The sequence below is a fragment of the Rhinoderma darwinii genome, unplaced genomic scaffold (assembly GCF_050947455.1).
Source record: "Rhinoderma darwinii isolate aRhiDar2 unplaced genomic scaffold, aRhiDar2.hap1 Scaffold_57, whole genome shotgun sequence".
Lineage (NCBI taxonomy): Eukaryota > Metazoa > Chordata > Amphibia > Anura > Rhinodermatidae > Rhinoderma > Rhinoderma darwinii.
This window is the reverse complement of record NW_027464122.1, coordinates 215,073-231,464: the sequence shown is the minus strand read 5'-3', so window position 1 is coordinate 231,464 and position 16,392 is coordinate 215,073. Positions and strand designations below refer to the sequence as shown.

Below are 16,392 nucleotides of genomic sequence, written 5' to 3'. Positions count from 1 at the left end.
CACAATCCTATTAGTGACAATCGTCACTGTGAGAGGGCTGATTTCCCCTGTAACTGGGGCTGCTGTGCAGCTCCAGTTACAGGGAAAACCATGGTGTAAAAGAAAGAAAAAAAATATTAAAAGTTCCAAAAAGGTCTTTTTTGACCTTTGAGGGACAGAACATAATAATAAAAAAATAAGTAAAGTGCAAAAAATTAATCCGATTAAAAAACGGTCAGGGAAAAAACCGGATGCAAATCGGGTCCAAATCGGCCGGTAAAAACAGCAACACGGCCCGGAACGGAATCGGAACGGATGCAAACCGGCCGGGAAAATCGGCCAAAAACGGCCGATTTTCCTGGCCGACACTCGGACCCTGTCGTGTGAATGAGGCCTAAGGCGGGATTCACACGACCGGGTCGCGCCCCGAGCCCGAGTGCCGGCCGGTAAAATCGGCCATTCTGCCCGGCCGGTTTACATAAAGTTTTGCATCCGGGCCGGGCAGATCTGGACAGTGACATCAGCGGCAACTCCTGAAGGGGAATCCCCATGTGTTCGGGGATTCCGCTTCAGGAGTTTCCCCTGATGTCACTGCCCAGATATGGACAGAGACATCAAGCGCTCTGTCCAGGAGCGGAATCCCCGAAAACACAGGGATTCCGCTCCTTCAAGGAGCTAAAGTGCGGCTAGCACATAGCAGAGCGGGGAGATACCTCCCTGCTCTGCGATAGTGGCGTCGCTGCAGTAGTAGCAGCCGCAGCAGCTGCTAGCGGCGCCATCGAAGGTGTCGCCGGGCCAGGGTGCTTTTAAAACAAGCAGGGGATGGGAGCCAGCGCAGCGCTCCCTTCCACCTGCTGTACACCCCGGCCCTGCAACACAGTGTACAGCGATGCCATTCGTCAGAATGGCATCAACTCCTCCTCCTCACATGCACTCTGCGCTGTGAGGAGGAGGAGATAGAGCGCAAGCGCCGGAAAACCCGGCCATCACTCGGGACACATCCCGGTGATGGCCGGGTATTACCCGGCCCCATAGACTTCTATGGGAGCCGGGCGGCCGGGTACCCGGCCGAAGATAGAGCATGTCCTATTTTTTGACGGCCGGTTTCCCCGGCCGTCAAAAAATCGGTCGTGTGAATAGCCCCATTAGGGGTCTATTATTCCTAATGCAGCCGGGTGCCGGCCGATTTATGAACGGCCGGCACCCGGCCGGGAAACCCTGTCGTGGGAATGAGGCCTAACGCAGCATGTGATTACGATTTTTATAAATATTATTCACTTGTATTAAATAGATTTCTACTACATGTAAACATAAAGGTTTTCTATATTTTCTTTGCTATCTTTTCTCTACCCCACATGGCCACTCTATGGTGATGCAGGTGGTGGCGCTATTTCACTGTTTACCTCCGGCAGCAGAAGGGCGAGGTGCAGCCCTGCCACACAACAACAATCCTGGTTCCGCAGTAGAATTTTCTGTTTTTTTGGTGTAAACTTTTTGCATAGATTTTCATTGTAGGATCTGTACAAAGTGGAGCTGCCAGGAGATCGGAGACTTGATGAGATGGACGCATGCAGCTCCCGTCAGGTACATACTGGTTAGGTGAGTCGTCCCACCTCATAATATCCATGAAATATGGAAATAAATAGGTTTTGGACAAATATCAAACTATCACTGCCAGGCAAAAAACTTTAAAACAGAATTTTTAATAAATATTAACTGTAAAAAAAATAATCAAATACCAATTTAATTTTACTACAAAACACATAGCACCTCGATCAGTGGTACAAGCATCTTTGGGGTACTCCAGCGGGTAGAGTTCATAGAACAGGGTATAATACTAGTAATACCAGTTCAGTATCAGGGCATAATAAATGAGTATTCCCACCTCCCCTTTCTCATCCATATTAGGCTCTGTTCACATCTGCGTTGGGGTCCCGTTCTGACGTTCCGTCGGAGGTTTCCGTTAGAACGGGACCCTGAGCAGACACCGACGAAAACCAGGGGTTTCCGTTTCCATCACCATTGATTTCAATGGTGACGGAGCCGGTGCCCGTGGTTTCCGTTTGTCTCTTTTGTGCTCCGGACCCTTCGTTTTGCCGGAAGCAATAGCTTAGTCGACTACTGAAATCAATGGTGATGGAAACGGAAACCCCTGGTTTCCGTCTGTGTCAGTTTGTGTCTGCTCAGGGTCCTGTTCTGACGGAAACCTCTGACGGGAACGTCAGAACGGGACCCCAATGCAGATGTGAACAGAGCCTTAGGGCATGACCAGACGTGGCGGAATTGCTCTGCAATTCCGCTGCGGATAGTCGGCAGCGGAAATCCGCAGCGTACACGTTTCTCCATTGCTTTCCACAGCTTTTTAGTTGGGTTCGTTTACACGTTGCGGACAATTCTGCGGAGCATAGGCTGTGGTGCGGAATTTGGTGTCCGCAGCATACACTGGCTGTTGCAGACGTGTAGCGGACTTGTTGCGGACTCATTGCGGAATTTCTCCATTGACTTCAATGGAGAGTGAAAATTCCGCAATGAAGTCCGCAGATGTTATGTGTGCTGCGGAGCGTACTGGTTTTACTAACATGATAGTTCTTCATTCTGGCTAAACCTATGTATCTCTAGATCTACAGCCAGACTGAGGAAGTCAATGGGGCTCCCGTAATTACGGGTGACTGCGTGTGTGCACCCGTAATTACAGGAGCGTTAATAGGCGATGTCAGTAAATAGTCACTGTCCAGGGTGCTGAAAGAGTTAAACAATTGGCAGTAACTGTTTCAGCACCCTGGTCAGTGACATCCGATCACAATATACATCAGCCTGTAAAAAAATAGAAGTTCATACTTACCCATAACTCCCTGCTTCTTCCTCCAGTCCGGCCTCCCGGGATTACGTTTCAGTCCAAGTGATGGCTGCAGCCAATCACAGGCCAATCACAGGCTGCAGCGGTCACATGAACTGCCGCGTCATACAGGGAGGTCGGGCTGGAAGTCGAAAGAGGGACGCGTCACCAAGACAACGGCCGGGTAAGTATGAATTTCTTTTTCTTTTACTAGGGAAAGGGCTGTCCCTTCTCTCTATCCTGCACTGATAGAGAGAAGGGAAGCCCTTTCCCCCTCAATACGCAACGGCCAGTCTGCATCAATTTAATGCCATTTTAGGCAAAGCCGGACAGAATCTGCAACGCAGATTATGTGCGGCATTGATGCGGACAGTGTATGCAGAACTCCGCCACGTCTGGTCATGCCCTTAGACTGTCACACAGAAACCTCTGCATGTTCTTTATATCCACAATTTCTAGTTATAATCCCTCCTCATCGGGCTGCAGCGGCCAAACCGCAAGAGAAGTGGGGGGTGTGAACATAATCTTAGGCAGCCTTGGCTGGAATTACAGCTGTGATTGGATAGAGTAGGTCACATGTGGACACGAAGTCCCTGTTTACACACCAAGTTTTTTGCAGGTGGAAAAATCTGCCTCAAAATTCCTTCTGCCGCTTTTTTTACGCATTTTTCGACCACGGCCATTGAGCACCGCAGGCAAAAATGCTGCGAAAACCATTTTCTTTGCCTCCCATTGATGGCAATGGGAGGTCAGAGACGGAAACGCTTGAAGAAAGGGCTTGACGCTGCTTTTTCCTGTGAGTGTTTTTTTCTCGTGGGAAAAACGCCTCTGCATCCCATTGAAATCAATAAGATTAGTTTTCGGACGTTTTTTGGTGCGGTTTTCGATGCGTTTTCCACTTAAAAAAACGCTCCAAAAAAACTCTGTGTGAACTAGGCCTAAGTTTATGCAGTTTTCTAGAACCCTATTCACATTCATACTTTATGTGTCAATTTGACCATGGAAATCTGCAATAAATATGTAACATGTGAACATAGACTTAGGGGCTACACGTGATGTTTCAGGCTACATTTACACACTGCAACCAGGTTACATCACACTTGTCTTCTCTCCCAGATTGTCCTGGAGACTTCCAAACTAGGGAAGATCTTACATGATGTAGCTGCATAAAGGAAGGCACTCTGCTGGGACTATTTGTGAGGGGGAACTCTGCTTGTAGTGGTTATTGGGGGCAGTCTGCTGGCACTAATTATTGGAGGCACTTTGCTGGCAATATGGTTTATTGAGGTGGTCTCTGCTGGTAGTGTTGTTTATGAGGGGGCAGTATACTGGCACTGTTTAAGGGACAATACTCTGCTGGCACTGTATGGGGGCACTCTGCTTAGTCTAATGATGGGGTCGCTCGCTGATAACTGAGGCTTCTTAGCTGTCCTTATCGGTGTGGTTTACATAGGAAAGAAATTCTCAAACCACATCTCAAATCTCCCTGTAGTTGATTCTAAAAACAGACAAGTATGGCTCAGAAAAACGGCTGCAAACAAATAACCATTGATGTGAATGGAAATGAACAAAATGTTTTTCGCTTTCTGCGATTATTATTTACATGTTTTATAAGACATGTTGCATCTCGTGTTATACACAGCAGGAGGCAACAGCACACGTCTTATCACACAGGAAGAGGAAATACATCAGAAAGGGAAACGGGAAGAGGAAGAGCAGCCATGTCATACAGGAAATACAGGGAAGTGACATCATCACAGGAGGTAACGTATATCCTGTGTGCGGGGACCCCAGAAATATGATGAGACTGACGTATCAGGGCTGATACATAGTAATGTTATGTTAATGTTATGTTATTATATATCATTACGTGTGTGTTTAGGCTGTGCTTATATATGTTAGTAGGTCGGACCAGAAGGATCGCGTGTTCTGTATACAAGCTCCAGATAAGAAGAACATGGATCAGCACATCAACACCAGCGCTCCTGGGACTGCGCTCCAACCACACAGCATTTCATCCGGAGGATCGACTGTTCCGTAGTCCAAAACGTCACTTCTCGGGTTCTATTCCTACAATGGAGGAAAAAGTCAATTACATATTTTCAGTAATTATTGTTACAATATCTCCATTAAGGAAATCTCATGTATGGAATATTTTTTTGTATCACCTTAACTTCTGGTTACACCGGAAATGCCCTATAAGGGTATTTAGATATCATAGAGGGGGGTATCACGCTGGAGACCCTCTCTATGACCCAAATGGAAGCTCTGCGCCACCTCTGTCCAGAGGCTGTGTGTGGTATTGCAGCTTTTCTGTATTGAAATGTATAGGGCTAAGCTGTCCACACACCGCACATCACCTGTGGACAGGTGTGGCTCTGTTTTTGGAAGATATCAGCTCTATTTTTCTAATTATGTACAACCCCTTTAATGAAATAATCTCTTTAGAGGGTTTTCTCCATCTCAGACGTTTATGTGATATCCACCTATGCGCATGCACGCAGCTCTCTCCGTTCTGTACAATGGGAGTTACGCAAATAGTTCAACAGCGCTCAGCTGTTTCCGAAACTTCCATAGAACAGAATAGAGAGAGGAACGTGCGAGGCCTTTCCCAAGTCATTCTCCACCTGGAATCAGCAGCCATTAGACGGGACAGGGATCTGGGAACAAAGCAGGACAGGGTCAGGGAGAGACCTCCGTTTTCCACATAGGTGTGAGTCCCAGAGAAATAGTAAGATGGGAGTACCCCTTTAAATAAAACTTCTTGGTGATAATTGATTTTCTTAAGGTGTTTAATTAAACTATGGACAGTGAGGTCGAAGAACCGGCACCCAAAATATCTATACTGGAGTGACATGCCTGTTACTAACGCTGTATACAAGCTCCCCCCGTATAACAGACAGGGCCCTCACTGAGACTTTGTAGGGGCTCCTAGAGACAAATATATATTGATGTACAGACATTTTCCCCTCCGTTATTGTGCAGCAAGACCTCCCCACATATAACAGGCAGGACCCTCACTGACCCCCTGGACAGACACATAGGCCTGAATATATTTATATCTTTATATTTTCCATTATTCACCTGCAGGAAATGTTATTTTTAGAAATGGGGAGAAATACTTGGAATTGTGTTTTTTTAGTTTCTGATGTTATTTTTGTTACTTCTCAGGTATAAGGAGAAAAGTAACCGGCACATACAAGATGAGACATGGATGAAGATGCTGCGGAGGACTGTACCCCACCGGGAAAGAGCGGGCTGTCACTGGTATTACCATGGGGCAGATTTATTAAGGCCTCATGCACACGACCATAGTGAGGTGCATTGACCGTGACTTACGGCTCGTACGTCCGCGGAGTGTCACCCACGGCCGCCCTCAAATCGCAGGCCGTGCATATGACCGCGTGCATTATTTTCTATGAGCCTGTACCGCAAAACACGACCGTAGTAAGACATGTCCGTTGTTTTTGCGGACCAGGTTCCTGGGCAATGCACGGACCGTGGAAACCAAGGTCGTGTGCATGGGCCCATTGAAATGAATGGGGCCGCAATTCACCTGCAGATTTGCGGGTGAATTGCGGCCGCAAAAATAATTTAGTGTGCATGGGGTCTAAAACTATCTGAGTTTTACACAGTGTAAACTGATACAAGGAAGTCAGAAACTGCGCCAAATTTATCACAGTGGTGCACGATGTATGATAGATTTTGCTAGACATGTTAGACACTTTTCTCTTCCTTATACCACCTCTTGGTTGGCTTAGTTTAAGACACGCCCCTTTATTATAGGCCACACCCCTTGTCAAGCACGCCGCAAAATGTGTCTAAAACAATTAATAAATATGGCGCACAACATGTACGCCATAATTCTGGCTCAATTTGAATAGTAAATCTGCCCTACTATAAATGTAATATAAATTTGGGGTTAGTATTCAGGGCATATTCCCTATTTAACCCCTTCCCGCTCCTTGACGTACTATTACGGCATGGCAGCTGTATCGTTCGCGCTCCATGCCGTAATAGTACGTCTCGGGAGTAACGGCCGTTTCGGCCGTCCTCCCGACACATACAGGAGCTGTGACGCTGCTGTCTTGTTCAGCAGCTGTCACAGCTCCTACAGCGGGGACCGATCGCTGTGTCCCCGCTGATTAACCCCTTAAAAGCCGCGTTCTATAGAGATCGCGGCTTTTTAGGGGTTAAGCTGCCATCGCCGGCCTGCTACGCGATAGCGGCCGGCGATGGTGACTATGGCAACCGGACACCAAACAATGGCGTCCGGCTATGCCATAGACGGAAGCCTAGTGGGTCCTGACAACGTCAGGACCCACTATGCTTGCTGTCAGTGAGTAGCTGACAGTTCTAATACACTGCACTACGCATGTAGTGCAGTGTATTAGAATAGCGATCAGGGCCTCCTGCCCTCATGTCCCCTAGTGGGACAAAGTAATAAAGTTAAAAAAAAGTTAAAAAAAGATGTGTAAAAATAAGAAAATAAAAGATTTAAAAGTAATAAAAGTAAAAATCCCCCCTTTTCCCTTATCAGTCCTTTATTATTAATAAAAATATATAAACAAACAAATAAACTATACATAATTGGTATCGCCGCGTCCGTAACGGCCTGAACTACAAAATTATTTCATTATTTATCCCGCACGATGAACGCCGTAAAATAAAATAATAATAAACCGAACCACAATCACAATTGTTTGGTCACTTCACCTCCCAAAAAAAGGAATAAAAAGAGATCAAAAAGTCGCATGTACCTAAAAATGTTACTGATCAAAACTCCAGTTCGTTACGCAAAAAATAAGTCCTCGCACGGCTTTATTGATTAAAAAATAAAAACGTTATGGCTCTTAGAATAAGGTAACACAAAAAGTGAATGATTGTTTACAAAACTTATTTTATTGTGCAAACGCCATAAGACATAAAAAAAAACTATAAACATCTGGTATCGCCGTAATCGTATCGCCCCGCAGAATAAAGTGAATATGTCATTTATAGCGCACGGTGCACGCTGTAAAAAAAAACGAAAAAAAAAAACAATAGTACAATTGCTGTTTTTTAGTCACCACGCCAACTAAAAATAGAATAAAAACCTGATCAAAAAGCCGCATGCACCCCAAGAAAACTACAATGGATTCCTCAAGGGGTCTAGTTTCCAAATTGGGGTCACTTTTGGGGGGTTCCCAATGTTTTGGCACCACAAGACCTCTTCAAACCGGACATGGTGCCTAATAAAAAAGAGGCTTCAAAATCCACTGGGTGCTCCTTTGCTTCGGAGGCCGGTGCTTCAGTCCATTACCGCCCGAGGGCCACATGTGGGATATTTCTCAAAACTGCAGAATCTGGGTAATACGTATTAAGTTGCGTTTCACTGATAAATCCTTTTGTGTTATAAAAAAAATGGTATAAAGAGGATTTTCTGACAAAAAAAAAATTTAAATTTCACCTCTACTTTGCTCTAAATTTTTGTGTAACACCTAAAGGGTTCATAAACTTTCTACATGCTGTTGTGAATACTTTGAGGGGTCTAGTTTCTAAAATGGGGTATTTGATAGGGGTTTCTAATATATGGGCCCCTCAAAGCAACTTCAGAACTGAACTGGAACCTAAAAAAATAAATAAATGAGGCAATACTTCGCTTCTTACATTATACTGATAATGAGCCGTGCCCACCCCGAGATGACCCCAGTTTTGACCGTTTGTATAAACGGAGACCCCTATTAGACCGTTCCAGTGCCCGGTTTTCCCAAGCATACACCCCCGAGAAGTGTATTTCTATTGATGAGTCCCTGGTACATTTTAAAGGGAGCGTTCAATTCCGCGAGTACCTGCCAGGTAAGAGGGCAAGGTATGGCGTGAAGATGTATAAGCTGTGAGAGTGCATCAGGGTATACCTACAGGTTTAGGATATATGAAGGAAAGGCCACCCCCAAACCAGACTGCATCCTGGACTACAATAGGTACATGGGAGGGATGGACTTGTAAGATCAAGCCCTGAAGCCCTACAGCGCCATGCGGTGTGGTATAAGAAGCTGGCCGGGCACATCATACATATGGCATTGTACAATGCAGGTGATTATCAAGAACCTAATCTTTAGGGACCAAGAAGGGGGGGGCACCCAGTACTTCTGGAAGCGAGCCCACACGCATCGTACCAGGGCAACACTTTCCAGGAGAAGTTCCCCAAACTGGCAAGAAGGGAAAAAGTCAAAAGAGGTGCAAAGTCTGCTATAAGAGGGCGATAATGGATGACACAATATATCAATGTGACACCTGTCCCGAATAACCAGAGCTCTGTATGAAAGTGTTTTAAAATTTATCATACATCCCTTGGTTTATAATTTACCCCAATTTTACTTACCCTCATGCACTCCACACAGCTTATCCCCCCTCGTCTTTCCCCTCTGGGCCCTGCTGTGTGTCCAGGCAGCTGATAACAGCCACATGTAGGGTATTGCCATACCCGGGAGAACCTACATTACAGTTTATGGGGTGTAGGTCTACGGTCAAAATGCTCACTACACCTCTAGATGAATGCCTTAAGGGTGTAGTTTTTAAAACGGGGTCACTTCTTGCGGGCTTCAACTGTACTGGTACCTCAGGGGCTTCTGCATACATGACTTCGCACTAGAAAATCCCCAGTAGGCCAAATGGTGGTCCTTTCCTTCTGAGCCCTCCCATGGGCCCAAACGGCAGTTTATCACAACAAATGGGGTATTGCGGCACTCAGAACAAATTGCGCAACAGAATGGGGTATTTTGTTTCTTGTGAAAATAAGAAATTTTCAGCCAAAACTACATATTATTTGAAAAAAATAATTTTGTTTTCATTCCCAGCCCAATTCAAATAAGTTCTGTGAAAAAACTATGGGGTCAAAATGGTCACAACACCCATAAATGAATTCCTTGAGGGGTGTAGTTTCCAAAATGGGGTCATTTGTGATTGGTTTCTATTGCTTTGATAGCTCTGGGGCTCTGCAAATGCGACATGGCACCTGAAAACCAATCCAGCAAATTCTGTACTCCAAAGAACACACAGCGCTCCTTTCCTTCTGAGCCCTCCCATGGGCCCAAGCGGCAGTTTATCACCACAAATGGGGTATTGCCGCACTCAGGACAAATTGGGCAACAAAATGGAGTATTTTATTTCTTGTGAAAATAAGAATTTTTGAGCTAAAATTACATATTATTGGAAAAAATATATATTTTTTTAATTCCCAGCCCAATTCAAATAAGTTCTGTGAAGAAACTATGGAGTCTAAATGGTCACATTACCCATAAATGAATTCCTTGAGGGGTGTAGTTTCCAAAATGGGGTCACTTCTGGTGGGTTTCCATTGCTTTGATACCTCTGGGGCTCTGCAAATGCGACATGGCACCCGAAAACCAAACCAGCAAAATCTGTACTCCAAAGAACACACAGCGCTCCTTCCCTTCTGAGGCCTCCCATGGGCCCAAACGGCAGTTTATTGCCACAAATGGGGTATTGATGCACTCAGGAGAAATTGGGCAACAAAATTGAGTATTTTGTTCCCTGTGAAAATAAGAAATTTTGATCACAAATGACATTTTATTGGAAAAAATGAAATTTTTTTCATTTCAGAGCCCAATTCAAATACGTGCTGTGAAAAAACTGTGTGGTCAAAATGGTAACAACAACCCTAAATGAATTCCTTGAGGGGTGTAGTTTCCAAAATGGGGTCACTATTGGGGGATTCCTACTGTTTTGACACCTCAACACCTCTTCAAACCTGGCATGCTGCCTAAAATATATTCTAATAAAAAAGAGGACTCAAAATGCACTAGGTGCTTCCTTGCTTCTAGGGCTTGTGTTTTAGTCCACGAGCACAGTAGGGCCACATGTGGGACATTTCTAAAAACTGCAGAATCTGGACAATACATATTTAGTAGTGTTTTTCTGGTAAAACCTTCTCTGTTACAGAAAAAAAAATGAATAAAATTGAAATTCAGCAAGAAAAATGAAATTTGCAAATTTCACCTCCACTTTGCTTTAATTCCTGTGAAATGCCTGAAGGGTTAAAAAACTTTCTAACTGCTGTTTTGAATACTTTGAGGGGTCTAGTTTTTAAAATGGGGTGTTTTATCAGGGTTTCTAATACATAGGCCCCACAAAGCCACTTCAGAACTCAAGAGGTACCTTAAAAAAAAGGCTTTTGAAATTTTCTTAAAAATATGAGAAATTGCTGTTTATGTTCTAAGCCTTGTAACGTCCAAGAAAAATAAAAGAATGTTCAAAAAACGATGCCAATCTAAAGTAGACATATGGGAAATGTGAACTAGTAACTATTTTGGGTGGTATAACCGTCTGTTTTACAATCAGATGCATTTAAATTCTGAAAAATGCAATTTTTTCAAAATTTTCTCGAAATTTTGACATTTTTCACCAATAAACACTGAATATATCGACCAAATTTTACCACGAACATGAAGCCCAATGTGTCACGAGAAAACAATCTCAGAATCGCTTGGGTAGGTTTAAGCATTCCGACGTTATTACCACATAAAGTGAAATATGTCAGATTTGAAAAATGAGCTCTGAGCCTTAAGGCCAAAACTAGGCTGCGTCCTTAAGGGGTTAAAGAATTGCTAAGAGTCGGGAATCCTTCAGCTTAGTCCATTCTCTCTACTATCAGTCAGTACAGGGAGTAGTAGTACATATAAAACATTACATTGTCACCATGTCAGCTTTATTCTGCCTGCACTGACAGCACAAAGTCTTCATGGTGACTGCAGGACTGGAAGTCAAGGACCACCTCTATGATGTCCGCGGGACCTAATAGGGATATGGCGCTTTTTCCATTTATTTGTTGTTGTACTGTAATGAGAATATTATTTACATGCAGTATTTATTGCTAGGGGTATTTTTTTTTCTGAAAATTCTATAAAGAGCAAGTGGTGTAGGATTGGTTCAGACTGGTGACATCAAGACACAAATGTGACCTCAAGAATTTGTCAATGAGCTGATAATCCCGGTGCCAATTCTGGCTGCAAGTAATATATAAAGGGGCACACCTACCTCAAGTACTGGCACAGTATAAGGTCATCAGGGTGACTGCAGGACTGGAATTAACGCTCTTTTATGAAAAGGGTGTTTTGCAATGTTCGGCACATGGCAGCTTTGTGTATATAGTAGTATATAGACCCTACTGCACTGATTCTTCATACTATACCCTAATAGAGCATAGTTGACAATATTTGGAATTTCTTTCTAGGGACACTTCGGTTTCAGATGGATTGAGACAGGACTTGACAGGGCCTACCTTTGACAGAACGTGGTTCATTGGGCATGGCTTGTCATGGGGCAGGGTTAGTGAGAATACACTTTGTGTACCAGATATTCCCTGTATTCTGTCCTCACTATAAAAACATTGCAGTAAGGACAGTATAGAGGGAGGGTATCGCCTGCAGAAGTGATCTAAGTAAGTATGGCACGTGACCACTGTGGCCAGTGATTGACTAGTGCGATCATGTGCCGATACAGGACATCACTGGTCCAGCCTATGTAAACAGGCCGGCAGAGGATTGTGAACCGCCGGCATTGGAGCCGCAGAGAATTAGAAGGTGGGTATTTGCTAAATGGTGCAATTTTCAGTTTGAATTACAATTTTTATAAAGCCTGGAAAACCCCTTTAATACCAAACCCTAAAATGTATTCAGACCCCCGGACAAATCCCCTTTATGTACTTCCCGCTCCTTCAGCAGCTCTGGGTCCCATTCGGCTCCGGACCCCACCTCTGCTGGCTGAGCCAGGAGCTGTTAGTGATATTGGCCTTTACATATTGGAGTAATCCAATAGATAACAGCCAATTTTTTAAATAAAATCCTGCGATGTAGTTTGGGTGGGCACTGCGCCTTTGATTGCATGACAAATTTTTCTTGGAGTTCCCCTTTAAAAATTGGTAAGCGGCGGGTAACACAAATACTTCACACGTGGACAGTAAAGTAAAACCCATTTTATTTTGACTGTATTTCTGGACCGGACTGGTCCGGGACTAAACTTGACTGGTCCCTTCGTCAGGTTAAGATCAGATAAAGGGACAAGTCGTGCCAGAAACGCGTATTTAAATAAAATTCTACCATCGCTTGGCGCCCTATCTGTCCCCGTTTTGAAACCTTTGTGTTAACCCCATCTTAGTTGAGCAGATTTACTTGTGAATTTTGTATCTTAGTTGAACATAGAACGCACTATCTACCTACCTGGCAGATAAAGGGTCTTGGTGTGGGTCACGGGGAATATCTTCAAGAGAGCAACTCTTCACTAGGACATTTTATTTATTCTTGTTTCAGAACTGAAGGGAATGTACCGTACAACATCAGCAGGAGGAAGCCCTGGTGTCGAGAATGTCAGCCATGGAAAGGGATGTGCCAGATCAAGGCCTGAAAGCTAAAGAGGCAGCAGATATGAACCACTAATGTCCATCTAAGAATGCCGGAACGTCATCCGTCCACACCTCCTCCTTCCCATCCCCCACTGTCCAGAAGGGGTTTTTAAGATCCATCCAATTAAAAGACAACTGTCCAGAAGTCTTTGAAAATGAAGCCTTGTCCATGATTCGCAGGGCTGCGGTGAAGTACAATGGTTTTGGGTGTTTAATGGCAAGTCTCTTCAGATGCCCGGCAATGGACTTCCTCCCCTCGTCCTGTTTGGTAGGGTCTCTGCACTCCCTTTCCTGTAGAACAGCTGCCTCTACAGATTCCCAAGGCCATCCATATTTTTTTCCTGTCTGGCTGATAGCAACACATGTCAATAAAAACATACCTCAATGTATTTATTGTATTTCTAATAAAAATGGATAGACAAATACATAAAAATAATTTGTTTTAATTCCAAAGAACTTTCATAAAATCTATATTATACCTGTGTAATCAATTGTGGACATGGTCACTGATTCATTGAAGTCCAGCAAAGAAATCCCCCAGCCTGAGACATACTGTACTCCGTGTCAGAAGAACAAGAAGCTACAAAAAGAGAGACAACTGCATCCAGTCGATGTTCTTATCAACAAAGAGGTTTAAAAGGTGAGAAGACTAATTGACATTTTTTTTCAAGGTATTACTCTAGGGAGCGCTCCTGTTATCATCTTTGTCTCACACTGTATTTTCCTAAGGTACTGTATACATTTCACTCATTAATGCCGACCTAGCCAAGTGAGCACACAACAAACTAAGCCTGCACACCCAAATAGAGTACCAACCATCTACACATCATTCCAATAAAGGAGTTTTGCCTTTGCACAGCGCTCCAAGGGGAGCACAATACAACTTCAATACTGCAAATACCTAACCTGAACGTCACATCTGCACCTTCCTCTTCTCTTTTGAAGATGTTAGTGTACAGAGTAGTAGGGGAATTGACCAGACATGATGTGCTGCCTCGTGGACTGTCCTATATTTCCAGAGCGAAGGAAAGATAGGTGGTCTGGCCAGTGGTAGACTTCATCCCTAACATCTGACACAGACCAAAATAAGTATTCGGCACTCAAAGCCAAAGTTTTAAGAAATCTCAAGTGCGCCAACTACAGCGGTCAGCTGCCATTCGGAACGAAGCGCCAACTACTGGATGTACCAGCAACCAGAACGGCACAGTGCCTGATGAAGGTCATGTAATGACCGAAGCGTCGCACTAAGCTTCTGGCATCTACAACCACTTGAAAAAAATCAAGATTTCTTCTTTAAACTTCAGCTTTGTGTGCCAAATACTTATTTTGACTACGATTGGGTTGGGACCCTATTCGTGCACCTACATCGTCCAGTGCGTTCTGAACCACTACTTATCTGGCACAGACCATCCTGGAGCTGAATGTCTCTGAGGCTGCTCTTTCAAAGTTGCTAATGTAGCTCATCTGGGCTCCATAGACCCAACCTTTATATATGACTCCTAGAGAAATGGGTTAGTGAAAGAAAAAGGTAAAATTCAGATCCTGGAGGCCATTGAGTATGTCAACCTTTGGACCTTGATTGGCATCTACGCCATATTTTCAGAGTAATCCATCAGATGTCTCAAGAAGAACATTTTATGAGGAAAGGACAATGTTGATGAGATTGCAGGTCCTCCTGTTTCTAACTCACATAATTATTACCCAGCATCCAGGTAAATAGTGCATACAAAGTCCAGAAATATAACCAGGCGACTGTCCAGATAAACATTGGATACAGCGCCCAGAAATGGTGCATTGTGCCCCGATAAATATTTCCTTAAAAGGAATGTCCGAGAAATTAAACTAGTTGCATGGAATGTTTTGAAATGAAAAAAACAGCCATTACTCACCTGTTAAATCCCCTGCACCCATGATCTGGTGGTCAACCCGATGGGTTGATTGAAGAGACTACCCTACGTGGATCGACACCCGCTACAAAATTCTCACCCAAAAATTAAGATATGGAATAGGTTACCCCTTTCTATGGCAGATCGAATAGCCGTAATTAAAATGATAGTATTACCCCAGTTGTTGTATCCATTGATTAACAGTCCCATATGGATAGGAGAAAAGACGTTTAAATGCATAGAAAGCTTAACCCCTTCCCGACATTTGTCGTAAGTATACGACATGGAAAGCCAGTGCTTCCCGCAAAATGTCATATACTTACGCCAAATAATTGGCACCGGCTCAGAAGCTGAGTCGGTGCCATCATCGCCGGATCTCAGCTGTATCTGACAGCTGACATCCGGCTGTAATGGCGGGGACCAAAATTAGCTTCGATCCCCGCCATTAACCCCTTCAATGCAGCGTTCAAACGTGATCGCTACATTTAACCTGTTTGCAGCTCATTGGAACCACAGCAATGAAATTGCCGGGGTTCCGGTGGCTGCAATAGCAACCGGAGGCCTAATACTGGCCTCCCAGTCTGCCTAGCACGGAAGCCGGTCAAGATCCGTACAGCGGCGGAGCCTGATCGGCTTCCGTAGCCGCCGGCAAGATGGCGCCGACTCAGGAGCTGATCCAGCGTCATCAGCGGTGGAGGTCAGCGATATATTACAGCTGACATCCACATGAAATGGTAGGATCCGATCCCTGCCATTAACCCCTTTGATGCAGCAATCGAAAGCGATTGCTGCATCTTAGCGGTTGCTAGCAGATCGCCAGCCCTGACAGGCAATCAGGACTTGCGACTGCTGCTATGGCAACAGGAGACACAATGACCTCCTGCTCTGCCATTACGGAAGCTGATTAGGCCCCGCCGGGAGGCGAAGCCTAATCGGCTTGCTGTCAGTGAATAACTGACAGATCTAATAGATTTCACTACGTAGGTAGTGCAATGTATTAGAAAAAAACTAAAGCTGACAGTTGGACCGTCAAGTCCCCTAGTGGGACTTGAGAAAAAGTGTAAAAAAAAGTATAAAAAAAGTGTCAAAAAAAAGTGAAAAAAATAAAAGTTTGAAAACAATAAAAGTTTCAAGTAATAAAATAAAACACAATCGCCCTTTTTCACTTATCAAGTCCTTTATTATTGAAAAATAATAATAAACCATACGTATTTGGTATCACCGGGACTGTAACGACCTGAGGTATCAAAATATAATATTATTTATTGCACACGGTGAACAACGTAAAA

General features: G+C 44.2%; 1 long non-coding RNA gene across 3 annotated transcripts; it reads left to right on the top strand.

The window, feature by feature from the left end:
- Window positions 1-1,189: 1,189 nt before the first annotated feature.
- LOC142724076 (uncharacterized) lies at window positions 1,190-13,633 on the top strand. Of its 3 annotated transcripts, none has more exons than XR_012875929.1 (4): window positions 1,190-1,578; window positions 4,458-4,920; window positions 5,987-6,082; window positions 13,126-13,633. It is a non-coding gene; the product is annotated as an uncharacterized LOC142724076 (long non-coding RNA). The 3 variants fall into 3 exon arrangements; XR_012875928.1 differs by lacking the exon at window positions 1,190-1,578 and having other exon boundaries at window positions 2,227-4,578; window positions 4,718-4,920; XR_012875927.1 differs by lacking the exon at window positions 1,190-1,578 and having other exon boundaries at window positions 2,227-4,920.
- Window positions 13,634-16,392: the final 2,759 nt, after the last annotated feature.